At 39.1% G+C, this 13,953-nt stretch overlaps 1 pseudogene; it reads left to right on the plus strand.

The window, feature by feature from the left end:
* Positions 1-5,210: 5,210 nt before the first annotated feature.
* On the plus strand, positions 5,211-5,716 carry LOC118671703 (annotated as a pseudogene).
* The last annotated feature ends 8,237 nt before the right edge of the window (positions 5,717-13,953 follow it).

Genomic DNA, 13,953 nt, shown 5'->3' on the forward strand with positions numbered 1-13,953 from the left:
TACTAAGCCATCCCTGTCATCTGAATAGTCATCATTCCTATTTCAGCCCCTCCAATTACAGAACTTGCATAAAAATAAGTTATTTTAAGAATTTTTTTTTACTAATAATGTAACTTATGAAACAAGTTTTTGCTTGAACAACCCTTCCTACACTAGCATGTATGCTGCCTACCAAGTTTGCTTATCAATTGTTTGATGAACATGAGAAAATTTAATGCAAACCATTGTAGAAGCGAGTAATAAATAATTTGATTATCAGAAGTTTTATAAAGATTTTGAGAAAACTGATGATATCCTGGAATATTTTATAACAATATTTTTTTGTGTGATTACCTTGCAAGAAAATATATGCAGGGAAAACTGAGAAGTAATATGATTTTAGAATTTTGTGGAAAAGGCCAGCATTTTATTCATTCTTTGTTCAAAATATTAGTGCATAATTGCAATTTGAACTTAGATGCTATAGAACCAAACAATTTTATTTAAGAATTTCTAGCTCAAAATTAAAGTCTCAAGCTCCGTTTTCAGTTATTTCACTGAATATTTTTTCTTCATAATTTTTTCTCAAATATCAATGACTTTCAGTTATGATTCTATACATAGAAATGGACAGCCAGATAGCACCTGTGGAAAGTCTATGTTTTAATGTAATTTTAGTAGTTCTCTAGTGTTTATATAGAATGGAGAAAAAGTTTATTTAGATTTTATTTTTAGAAAAAACTTTAAGCAAGGCTAAGCTCCAAAAGAGGGAAAGTAGGGGAGGGAGGGGGTAAGGGGGAGAGATCAACCAAAGGACTTCTATGCATGCATATAAGCCAAACCAATGGACACGGACAACAGGGGGATGAGAGCATGAGTGGGGTTGGGGGTTAATAGGAAATGAGGACACATTTGTAATACCTTAACCAATAAAGAAATTAAAATAAATAATAGAAGGAGATAGAGATCAGCGCTAAGTAAATTCTGTGCAAAGGAATTTATCTTACAACTATTCACCTCTTCTGGAAGATAAGAAAGATTTTCTTAACCAATTAATTGAGACTGTTAACTAATTCTCATGGCAAACAAATTCAAATTTTACATCAGGAAACCACTTTTTAATTGCAAACTTGGTAAGGACACCATAAAAAGAACACCTTAAACTTGTGTAGTGATGATATAGCATTTCCAGGATTCCTGCTGTGCTTCATGATTAACAAATTTAAACACATGGCTTATTGGGAAAAACAGTGACTGGGAATCAGTGATAGACAGCTACTGAATCAGATTCTAAAACAGCTATTCCCCTGTTTTCTAATGAAAGAGGTGACTGGTATTTTACTATGTCTTTATTACTACTCAATAGATTAGTTGAGTTGGCAATAGGGACCAAGAATTTTTCAGTAAGTTTTCCTGGAATCTATGGGGCCAACCTGAGATCACCATAGCAACATCCTGAAAGAAATCTGGAATTTACTGAGTTTTTTACTCTTTATTAGCTAACTTCACTTCATTCGTGAGTTTACATATCTGCTTAGACCTCTAGATATTAAGCTCTTAGAGAGAAGGAGTCATTTATTTATCTTTGTTTCAATACAGGGACTAGTAAGATGTTTCACACATAGCATTCATTTATGTCTTTGATTTAAAAAATCCAATTTTATATGATAAATTTTTGATCAATATTTTTTTATTCCACTAAAAAATCTGTATATTTCAATAAGTCATAGGGTAGTTACTGATCATTGACCAGGTAGTCACTGTACTTAATGTATGTGTGCTTATGTGTGTGGATAAATACTAATGGTTTTTGAATGCATATATATGCAAAAATTATAAACTGAACTTGTCAATGGATAATCAGTGTAAAAATTAGAACTTGAGCCCTGCTTTGGGAGGAAATGGGTAGGGAAGTAAAGAGACAGCAAAATCCTCAATATTTGGATAGGGACAATCACACAGTGAAAAAACTTTGCCCTGACAAAGAGCTAATATACAAAGTATTCCCACTGTCAACTTAGTAAACCAACTTGGTCATCAAGGCACCGAAGAAGAGTTTTGATTAATTGTAACATCCTGGAATATTGGTAAATTGGTTTCAGACTGATGTTTCTCTTAAAGCTGGAATCATCCCCAGAACAATATGTATGAAAGCAATGAAATCTGGCTATTTGAATGGTATCTCAGCTGTCCCGAAAAAGTTAATGCCAATATCAGAGTACAAAAACAATGATCATATGGCTGCTATTATTACTACTAGTAATAAACCTGATGAGCTTATATTGAGTTTTAATGAACAGAGATTTTTATTGCTCAGCATCCAACTCAGTAACTTCAATTTCTGGGTGGACATTATTACTGTGTTGCCACTGGCTATTGAGGTTGACATAAAAAATAAACATGGTTAGTTGAGTCTTAACTATAATGCTTTGGTTCTCAACCTGTGAGTCGCAAACAATGAAAATACATCCTGCATATCAGATATTTACATTACGATTCATAACAGTAGCAAAATTACAGTTATGAAGTAGCAACGAAAATAATTTTATGGTTGGGGGTCACCACAACATGAGGAACTGTATTAAAGGGTCGCAGCATTAGGAAGGTTGAGAACCACTGCTTTAGACAAAAAAAAACTATTATGGAACTTTCATGGTTATGAGAGAGAGAGAGAGAGAGAGAGAGAGAGAGAGAGAGAGAGAGAGAGAGAGATATGAGAGGGAAGCATTGATCAGTTGCCTCCCACACACTCCATGACAGGGGATAGAACCCTCAACATTTTGGTGAATGGGATGACGTTCCAACCAACTGAGCCACACCAGCCAGGGCTTATTATGGAACTTTTGCAACAAATATTAAGTCCTGAAATCTGATTCACCTCTAATTGATTAAATCCGTCAATATGTATAAGACGTAGTAAAGACGGGGGCTGTAGAAGTGTATCTAGGACAAGCTTCATCCTGTTTCTGTTACATCCACTGTAAGGGGCAATTTTGAAAAACTTTTTATTATGGATAATTTAAAACATATGTATACCTAGGTAGAAGAGTAAAAATGTATTCTCATAAACCCATCAAAACTTCAATAATTATCAATATTTTGCAACTCCTGTTTCATCTCTGTGTCTATCCACACCTTCTCTCTCCCTCAAGGATTATGTTGAAGTAAATCTTGAGTTCATTTCTAGTATGTACTGATGACTGATCTTGAAGGCAATTAACTAGAAGACATTCAAATTATTATAACGATGGCAGCCTGAAAAATACTACGGAAGATGAAATTTGAAGTTTCTAAGCCAAACTGAGTAGCCCAACCACCCTAATAGGTTAAGATAAAAACTACTCTTAATTTTTGTAGGGAGGACTTCCTCTGCTCTTCACAGGAAAACTTCATCTACCTCAGGAGGAAAAGACTGTGCCAATGAAGCTTATGAGCTGATGGCCAGTGGAGGGTGGAGGATTCTGACAAACACACTAGCCGGGGCAGATCACCTACCCATCTATATCACATTCAGGATCCACCAGAGGTCAGGGAAGGGAATGCAAATTCTGACTATCAAGTTTTGGTGGAAGGAGAGCCTGAAATGAAGTAGATGATTCTAATGAGGAGTTTTCTGCTAACTCAATACAGATAAGGAAAGTGATGTCCATGGAAAAGTGACTAAGTGGGGCAAAGAGACTATAGTGAGCTGCCCCAGGCACCTAGGGGAACTCAGCTACCTACTCCTGTGTCTGTATGCAATAGGTAACACATATATATTTTGTTGCAATGAAGACAAACTTTTGCCATAGGCAAGTAGCCTAATCACAGTTTTCAAGTACCATATAAGTTAACATTTTTCATTTGATATTTAACTCATATTTTCCATTGGCTTTTAATATTATGGATGATTTTTACCTATTTTATCTTCTATAAATTTTATATTTTTGCATTTTGCTTTAGGTTTTAGATCCATTTTGAGCTAAATTTTGTGAAAGGTCTAAGGTTCTAATGTAGATTCTTTTTTATTTGCATGTAGTTGTCCAGTTGTTCTAGCACCATTTGTGGAAAAGATTATCTTTTCTCTATTGAATTGCCTTTGTTCCTAGACAAAGATCATTCAAAAACTTTATTTATGTGGTTCTATTTCTGAACTTTCTATTCTGCTCATTTTAGTTATTTGTCAGGTTTTTTTGCTAAGACCATACTACTTAGATCATCATAGCTTTATAATAAGTCTTAAATTCAAGTAGTGTCAATTTCCTGATTTTATTCTTCTTCAGTATTGTGTTGGCTATTCTGAGTGTTTGTCTTTCATATAAACTTTTGAATACAGTTGCCCCTTCAACAATACAGATTTGAGTTGCATGAGTCCACTTACACACAATTTTTTTCAGTAAATATATACAGTACTGCAAATTTATCTTTTCTTAAAAACTTTCTTTTCTATAACTCATCTTATTGTAGGAATACAACATATAATACAAATAACATACAAAATAAGTGTTAATTAATTGTTTATGTTATTGGTAAGACTTCAGATCAAGAGTAGGCTATTAGTGGTTAAGCTTTTAGGGAGTCAAAAGTTATACCTGGGTTTTTTACCTTGTGAGTTTTTGTCAGCATCCCTAACCCCTGTGTTGCTCAAGGACAAACTGTAATGTGTTGATATTTACAAAATAATCTGGTTGGCATTGCATTGAATATGGATATCAGTTTGGGAAAACTGATATCTTAATAATGTCATCTTATTTTCCTGAAATGAAATATATCTTAATTTATTTACATCTTTCATCAAAGTTTTACAATCCTATATAATAAAAGCCCAGCAACTGAAACAGCAGAATGACCAGAACGACCAGAGACCAGAACCATCATAGCCCCTCGCCCAGGCTGGCCCCTCCCCCAAGTAAGTGGTAAGGAACAATCAGGCAGGCAGGCGAGTGGTTAGGGGCAATCAGGCAGGCAGGCAAGTGGTTAGAAGTGATCAAGCAGGCAGGAGAGCAGTTAGGGGTGATCAGGCAGGCAGGTGAGTGTTTAGGGGCAATCAGGCAGGCAGGTAGAGCCCTGAGATCAATTGATGCAAAGAGGGAGACCCAGGCCACCCACCACATCCTCAGTGGCTACAATGGGAGGCACTGGCAGCAGTGGACACTGCAGGGTGGGGCTGGTGCCACGGCGGCTCCTGAGCGGGCACAGTGCCTGAAGCTTGGCCTAGGCCCTGGGGTTGCCACCTTTGCCCACAGCTTCTGCATGGCTGGACTGCCACTCCTCCTGCAATGATGCCTGGGCAGATCCTGGACCCTTCCATGACCGTGGGCTCTTTGCCAGGGCTTGGCCCCCTGACTGGATTTCCCAGTTTGACCCTGACTGCAGAGGAGCTGAAATACACTGACATCCACCACATTGGGACCATGATCTCCCCCTTGCACTTCCTGGAGGTGAAACTGGGCAAGAGGCCTCAACCTGTGAAAAGTGAGCTACATGAGGAAGAGGAGTGGAGGAAAAGAACAAAGAGGTGGCAGCCCCATGCTGGAACAAGAAGAAGGAGCGGAAGGAGTTTCTGCAGCGGGAATCTGAGTGGCTGGAGCTCATGAATGCGGAGCTGAAAACCCAGATGGAGGAGCTGAAGCTGGAGCGGCAGCAGCTCATCCTGATGCTCAGCCGGCATCGCCCCACCTGCATCGTCAGGACCAACAGCGTTAAGGCCCCTGACTCAGAAGGCAGCCCACTGCTGGAGCAGCTGGAGAAGACATGACCATGGGCTGGGAGCAGGAAGAGGAGGAGGAGGAGGTGAGGAGAGGGAGGAGGAGGAGGAGGGTCCCAGAGGGCTCTTCCTTTGCTGCGTGAAAAACTCTTCAATGAGGCTCAGCACAGCCAGCATCGGCCAGGCTTTTTTGTGAAACTCAGATCAGCCACACCAGGGGAAGAAACCCAGGCTGATGAAACCCAGGACCAAGTGCTGAGACCAAAGTAGTCCTCAGGGTGTCTATTCTGCTTGGGGCCAGGCTTGCAGGAGGCAGGACAGAGGCTCTTGGCCAGAGAAACACCCAACCAGGCCGCTGTGGGCACTTCTCTGGCCTCTCTACCAGGGCACCCACCCAAAGAACCTCCACGCAGCCAGGAAAAGCCATGAGTTGCAACCAAAATTAGGCTGAGTATGGAACTCAGAGTGATACTGCAATCTGCCTGTCCCCAGCCCTGACCCTGACCCTGATCCTGACCCTGATCCTGATGCAAGGCTGGAGAGGGCACAGTGCCAGGCCCTGCTGTATCCACCCACTGTGGTCCAGCTCAGTCCCACCCTGAGTGACAGCCGGGGTGCACCCTCGCCAGCCCTGCTGGAGTTGCCATGGGCACAAGGCATAGGCGCCCTTCCAAATCACATACAGACTGGCTGTCCTGGCAGGGCTTTCAACTGCACATGATTTTTATATTTTCTTTTTTTTTAATATTTTTTACAAAAAAAAAAGATTTTATACAAGCAATATATAAATGGGTTTCTATAATCACTCAATGTGATACAGTATAAATATGCTATGGTTTGTTTGTTACAAACAGATATTCAGCAGTTATGGTCATTGTGTGTAACTTCTAAGTACTGTAGTCTCTGGGTGTTGGGGTTGGCAGGGGCGGGGGTACGGTGCATTTCCATATTGGTAAACCCTTCATAGTACTCAGTTCTGTATCACTCAGTACACATTACCCTTACTTAAAAAAAAAAAAAAAAAGAGGGAGGCCCAGGCTACCCAGCTGGTGGCGCTGCAGTGGATGGACAGGGTCTCCCTCTGTGGGGTGATCAATCTGGGGGCCTCACCATCGATCGCCCCACAGAGGGAGGCCCAGGCCACTGGCCAGCAATGCTGTGGCAGGTGTGTGGAGGCCTGGCCAGCCAAGCAATCATACCCCACGCTTGTTGCCTGCAGAAGGAGGCGACCAGTGGCAGGGGAGGAGGGGGGGCAGTGGTGCACAGATGGCAAGCAGTGGCAGTGGCGGGAACAGGGCCAGCTGCCAACAGCCACGGGAAGGAAAGCCTGATAGGCCCTGATCTCAGGCCAGGCCTAGGGACCCAGATTGCGAGAGGGTGCAGGCTGGGTTGAGGGACCCACCTGAGTGAACAAATTTTCATGCACTAGGCCTCTAGTTTTTCTAATAAAGATCTGATAAATATTTTGTTAGATTTATATCTAAGTATTTAATTCTTTTGGTGCTAATATAAATATTTTGCTTTAAATTTCAAATTATACTTGTTCATCTTGTTCATTGCTAGTATACAGAAACACAATTGACTTTTCTATATTGACCTTGTAACCTTTAACCTTGCTATAATTGCCTATAGGTTTCTACTTCTTTTGTCTATTCTTTCATATTTTTATGTAGACAACTAGAGGCCCAGTGCATGAAATTCATTCATGGGGGGGATCCCCTCAGCCCAGTTTGCACCCTCTTCAATCCCGGACCCCACGGGGGATGTCCGAGTGCCTGTTTAGGCCCAATTAGGATCAGGCCTAAACTGGCAATCAGACATCCCTCTCACAATCTGGGGCCGCTGGCTCCTAACTACTCACCTGCCTGCTTGCCTGCCTGATAACCCCTAAATGGCCCCCCTGGCAGCATGATCACCCCTAACCACCTCTGCCTGCTGACCTGATTGCCCCTAACTGACCTCTCTGCCACCCATATAGCCCCCAACTTCCCCCCCTGCCAGCCTGGTCACCCACAACTGCCCCCCCTTGCTAGCCTGGTCACCCCTCACTGGCCCCCCCTCCCGGCCTGGTCACCCCACAAAGTCTGCTGTTCAGTCGTTTGGTTGTCCCTCACTAACCCTCCTGCCGGCCTTGTTGCCCCACTCAGCCTGTTTGGTCGTTCCTTCGGTTGTTTCGGATGTGACAGCCCCTGGCTCTTCATAAATATAGATTATATTTCTAAATGAAGACACTTTTATTTTTTCCTTCCTAATCTACATATTTTATGCTATTTTCTTTTCTTGTTGAATTCACTAAGACTTCTAGTGTGATAGTAAATAGCAGTGATGAGAGAGGCACCCTTGTTTTGTTCCACATTTTAGAGAGAAACAGATATTTTATCATGACTAAGTATGAAGTTAGCTTTATCTCTTCTGTGGATATTATTTATCAAGTTAAAAAAAATTTCCTTTGTTTCTAATTTTCTGAGAATTTTTATTATTAATGGTTGTTGGAGTCTGTTGAATGCTTTTTCTGCATCTATTGGGATTATATATGATTTTTTTCTCTTTAACCTGTCAATGTGGTAGATTCTCTCTCTCTCTCTCTCTCTCTCTCTCTCTCTCTCTCTCTCTCTCTATATATATATATATATATATATATATATATAAAAGCCAAGCAACCAGAACAATGGGGGATGACAGAATGACTGGATCGATCAGAACAACCAGTCGCTATCATGGGCACTGCAGTGGCCAACTCACCCCATTGGGGCCCCTAGTGGCACCCCCAACCTTTTGTGGGCCCCCCTCAGTCAGCCCCCCCCCAACCAGCCCCCCCGATTGGGGTGGGACCAGCTGGCCAATTGCCCATGGTCCCCCACCCCCCCGTTGGCCACCCCTATCGGCCCCCATTGGGGCGGGCTGGCCGGAACCCACCTGTGCATGAGTTTGTGCACCGGGCCTCTAGTATTAATAGATTTTCAAATGTTGAACCAGCCTTACATACCTCAAATAAATCCCATGTAGTCATGGGTATGATTCTTTTTGTATAAAGTTTGATTTTATTTGTTAATATTTTGCTAAGGATTTTTGCATCTATAATCATAACAAATATTAGTCTGTAATTTTCCTTCTTAGTAATGTCTTTTTTGGTTGTTATTAAGATCATGCTGCTCAGTAGAATGAGTTAGAAAATATTCCCTTTGCTTTTATTTTCTGGAAGAGATTTTAAAGAATTGGTCTCTATCTTCTTTCACTTCCTTGCTGTGCATGCTTTTTGCAGAGCTCAAAGGTGCTGATGAAGGGTAGAGTGAAGAAGATAAGATTTGTAAGCACAGCTGAAACTCAGATGGGAAGTTAAGCTTTCCTGATAAGACCTTATAATTTCTATGTTGTTGCCATTATATTATATAATATAATAATTCCGCTACAAAAGCAGAGTTGAGCAGAGATACAGTAGAGACTGTAGAGCCTGCAAAGGTTAAACTATTTACTATGTGGCCCTTTATAGTAAAAGTGAGCTGACCCTTGCCCTGCTCACTTAGGAAGGTGGTTCTCAACCTTCTTAATGCCGAGACCTGTAAACTTTTAATACAGTTCCTCATGTTGTGGTGACCCCCAACCACAAAATTATTTTTTTGCTACTTCATAACTGTAATTTTGCTACTGTTATGAATAGTAATGGAAATATCTGATATGCTAAATGTGTTTTCCAATGGTCACGACCCACAGGTTGAAAACTGCTGCATTATAACCTATTGATAACTAATCATTTCTCCTAGTAATGGCTCCACATGCAACATGCTTATTCTATATAGTCTAACTAGTTTATGAATACAGAAGGAGAAAGGTCTCGAAACAATTATTACAGATATAAACCAAAGTAACAGTGGGTAATGAAATATTGATTATGCATTAACTTGGTAAGCTCTGGTTGCAGATGTAATGTCACAACTCCATCAACAAATCATCTTAAAACAAAATAAATGTTATGTTCAATAATGTTTGAAAACAAAGTAAAAATAGGTACTTTTTAATGTATTTGCATAGCATTTTAGAATTAACCACATGTCAGCCCTAGCTGGTTTGACTCAGTGGATAGAGCATTGGCCTGCGGACTGAAGGGTCCCAGGTTTGATTCCGGTCAAGGGCACATGTCCAGGGTTGCAGGCTTGATCCCCAGTAGGGGACATGCAGGAGGCAGCCGGTCAATGATTCTCTCTCATCATTGATGTTTCTGTTTCTCTCTTCCTCTCCCTTCTCTCTGAAATCAATAAAATATATTTTAAAAAATTAACCACATGTCAGAATAAGACAAACCACCACTTTACTTTTACTCCATTTCCAGATCTGAAAGTTGAGGATCATAATCTGGTAGGATTTTTAAGAGAATAAGATAATATTTTTTAATTTCATTATCTACTGTTTTAATTATTTCAGTGGGTACAAAAATGAGACAAACACAGCTCTTGCCTCAAATAGCTTGTATTTTAGGAAATGATGATACAATTACAAATATCATTATAAAACAAAGGTCAGCAAGCTAGGTGACTCGAAGAGGGTACCAGCACTGCAGCAGGGCAAGGGTCAGCTCACTTTTACTATAAAGGGCCACATAGTAAATAGTTTAACCTTTTCAGGCTCTACAGTCTCTGCTGTATCTCTGCTCAACTCTGCTTTTGTAGCACAAATGCAAACCATAGACAATGCATACAAGAATGAGCATGGCTGCGTCCCAATAAATATTTATCAAACCAGGTGTCTGGGAGGATTTGTTTTGTGGGCTGTAATTTGCCAAGCCCTGCTCCAGGGTCTCAAAGGAAAGAGACAAAAATATGTGAAAAATAGTTTTCAGGTTTTAGAGCTCTGATTGAATGTAAAGTCATTATTCATTGAGTTTATTGAAGACTGGTTCGGTGTCTAACTTGATGTTAACGCACAGCTAATAGCCCCTGGCTGATGAGCCAATTTGTTGTCAGGTGATGCAAGGGAGTCTGACTACAGTAATTAAGGGTGATAAACCACACTCGCCCTTTTCTTAGAGGAAAGGGAAGAGGAAATCCATCGTTATTTTTTAAAATCTTTTCCGAAGGGCTTTATCTTCCCAAGAGTTTAGCAAATTTTAAATACATCTTTGTCACTTCTCCATGATGAACTTGGGGATTTAATCAAATTCCCAACTTAATATGAGAACCTACTACCCCCCCCCCCCCGCCCCCCCCCCGGCCCTTTCCCACCTCTGTTAATTGTTCTTGAATCCTAACCCTTCCTGGTGCTAAGTCAGGAGTCAGGAGTCCTGAAAGCTCAGCCAACAGTACCTCAATTTGGCAAGTCTCCCCATGTTCTAACTGTCTTTTTCTCTTCCTCTTTCTCACTCAGTGATTTAAATTCATTTAAGTTTGTTTCTCTTCAAAACTGTTTCCGATTTTCAGGCTTTAGCAAGTAGGTCTTTTGTCTCTCACATTTGGAGCCAAGTAGATGGCTTTTAGCTGTTCAATGGAACATCGTATCTTATCATCATGAGACTAAACAGCTGCAAGTTTTTAAATCGAGGGGTTTGCCCACAAGAGTGGTCTCTAAGGCAGTGTGACCTCTATGTTCTCTACCACTGTATTTTCAGATTTGGCTCCTTGGACCACAAATCTGTTTTAACAGCTTAGGCATCTTGACAACTATTTTCTGTAACATATGCAGAGTAGATGTGCAAAATGTTAGCAACCTATTTACCCCATGGTGGAAACCATTAGCACACAAGTGGTTCAACTGGAATTATGCATGTTTTTCACTCATTATAATTGGTTAACATCATTTAATTGCTCTGTCCCTGTAGATAGATGCAGCTCATTGGAAAGTATGATTTCCACTGTTTCACAACAACAAAAGCTTTGCAGGGAATTCATATGCGAGGAAGAGCAGAAACTTCCATTGCTATATCAATCACCGCTCTGCAGAATTTCAGGATCCAACAAATCTTTTCATCCTGTTCTTAAAAGCATCGTATTACTAAGAATAGGTGTGCTTCATCTTTTTAGGAAGGTTCATCTGCCTGCATCTTATGTTTATTGCTTCTCACTTTAAATCATCTTCCAAGGTTTATTTTAAATGTGAAATGTCTCTTAACTAATCTAGATAAAAATCAGTAACCCATTTTACAATTATTTTCTTGGTGATTTTTTACCAATACTTTCCATTATTTTAAGAGCTTTATTCCTGCCAGACAGCTAGGTGAAGGTCTGCAATCCATACCTCATACTTGACATTCCAATTCTGCAGAGTACATTTAATGCCTACTTTCATATCAGTAACTGATTATAATCTCTTAGTGGGTAGGAACCAGAGCTGTTTAATTTTCTATGTGCGGCTCTCAGATAGCAACGAGTTCAGGGATTCACCAAACACATATATTTGAAGAATGATAAATAGGTTTTGCAAAAAGAAATACCCAGTAAAGTGAAAAATTATCAATTTTATCCCATCTTAAATTCAGAGAGAGAGAAAAAAAATAAAAGAAGATGCAAGTATACTTGTCTTGGTCAAGGAAGGTCCTTGCCTGCACAGATTATAAAATATATATAATCATGAGGGCATCCCCCTGGTATATGCACCAAACCGATAATAAAATTTGAAATCATATTTTACAAGAAACATTTACTGCTCCAGCATGAGAATATTGAGTTTTATAACTGGAAAGTGGACTCAAAAGGTTGTTTAGAGTTTTCCAAGTCTTAGCTAATGAGCCACATTTAAGTAAAGGATATTCTTATCCTTACTGTGAAAACTAGAAAATGCTCTAAATTATTAAAGCTGTGACTTGTGGGCATGTTAGCCAGTATCCCAAGGCAAATGCATATGAGGAAAACCATTTGAAGTATCATAACTGGCAGCAGAGACTAGACACTATGAGGGGAGGAGTGTCCAGAGGACTCTGTTCTATAATTTAAATGATGAGGGAAGGGTTGGGAAGGGCTTGTTGTGCACATTTTTCCTGTTGTGTCTCCTTGTCTTTTTCTTTATATAAGGATTTACACATTTAACTAAATATTTCTAAATAAGAAAATAAATGTGAGGAGGAGAATTTTATCACCATAAAGTTATAGAATTTGGGAGGGGTGGCGGAATAGACCAGAGAAGCATCCACAATAATTTCTTATTTTTGATAAATACAAATTTGTGTATATCAGAATAATAATAAGTGGAAGAGTTATTTAGACATGTCATTTGACTTTGGGGATTTTTAAATTTTACTATGATTAGAGATATAAATTGGTTCTACTTTGTCAGCATTGGTTAGTCATTAACAAACTGTAAACTTTTAACTGTTAAGTTTTTAAAATAGTTATTGAATTTGTTACTAATAGGGATATTGAGCTGGGTTAGCATTAGATACTACCCTCAAGGTATATGTGAGTTCCAGTTGCTCCATATCCTTGCCATCACCTGGAAGGCTTAGTCTTTTTAAGTCTACTAAAAGGGTATACAGATATCTCATTATGGTTTTAATTTGAATTTAATTAATGAATAATGATGATGAGCATTTCTTGTGTGCTTACTTATACTTAATTTAACATTTTTAGTCTGTTCATATTATTTTTATTGGGTTATTCTTACTACTGAGCTATATTACTGTGAAGCCCCCCCCCCCTTTTTTTTGTCAGATAATGGTGTCTCTTTAAAGAAGAAGTCCTTCATTTTGATGTTCATTTTCTATTTTTTAAATGTATTATACTTTTGTGTTGTATCTAAGATATCATTTCCCAACCCAAGGTCACGGTGATTTTCTCCTATGTTTTATTTTAGAAATTTTATAATTTTAAATCTTTCATGTATGTCTATGATCTGCTTTGAATTAGTTTTTGTGTATGATGCTAGTAGTAATCAAAGTTCAGTTTTGTATATGGATACCCAATTATTCTAGCATCATTTAATGAAATCACTATCTTTTTTTTTCACTGAAACACCTTTGTAGCTTTTTAAAAAAACACAATTGGCAATACAAGTGTGTGTTTTCTTTTGAACTTTATTCAGTTCCCTTCATCTATTCGTATATACTTATGTCAGTACCATATAGTGATTTATGGAGTCAGGTAATGTAAGCTCTCCCACTATGTTTCTCTTTTTCAAAGTTGTTTTGGCTATTTTAGTTCCTTTACTATTCTATATGAATTTTAGAAAATCTTGTCTGTATCTAAAAGAAAGGCTGCTATGATTTTATTGGGATATTGTTGAATGTATAGATCAAATCTGGGAGAATTGACATTTTAATAATATTGATTTTTCTTATTAATGAGTACAGTATATTCTCCATTTAT

This window comes from Myotis myotis, unplaced genomic scaffold, assembly GCF_014108235.1.
Source record: "Myotis myotis isolate mMyoMyo1 unplaced genomic scaffold, mMyoMyo1.p scaffold_m19_p_1, whole genome shotgun sequence".
NCBI lineage: Eukaryota > Metazoa > Chordata > Mammalia > Chiroptera > Vespertilionidae > Myotis > Myotis myotis.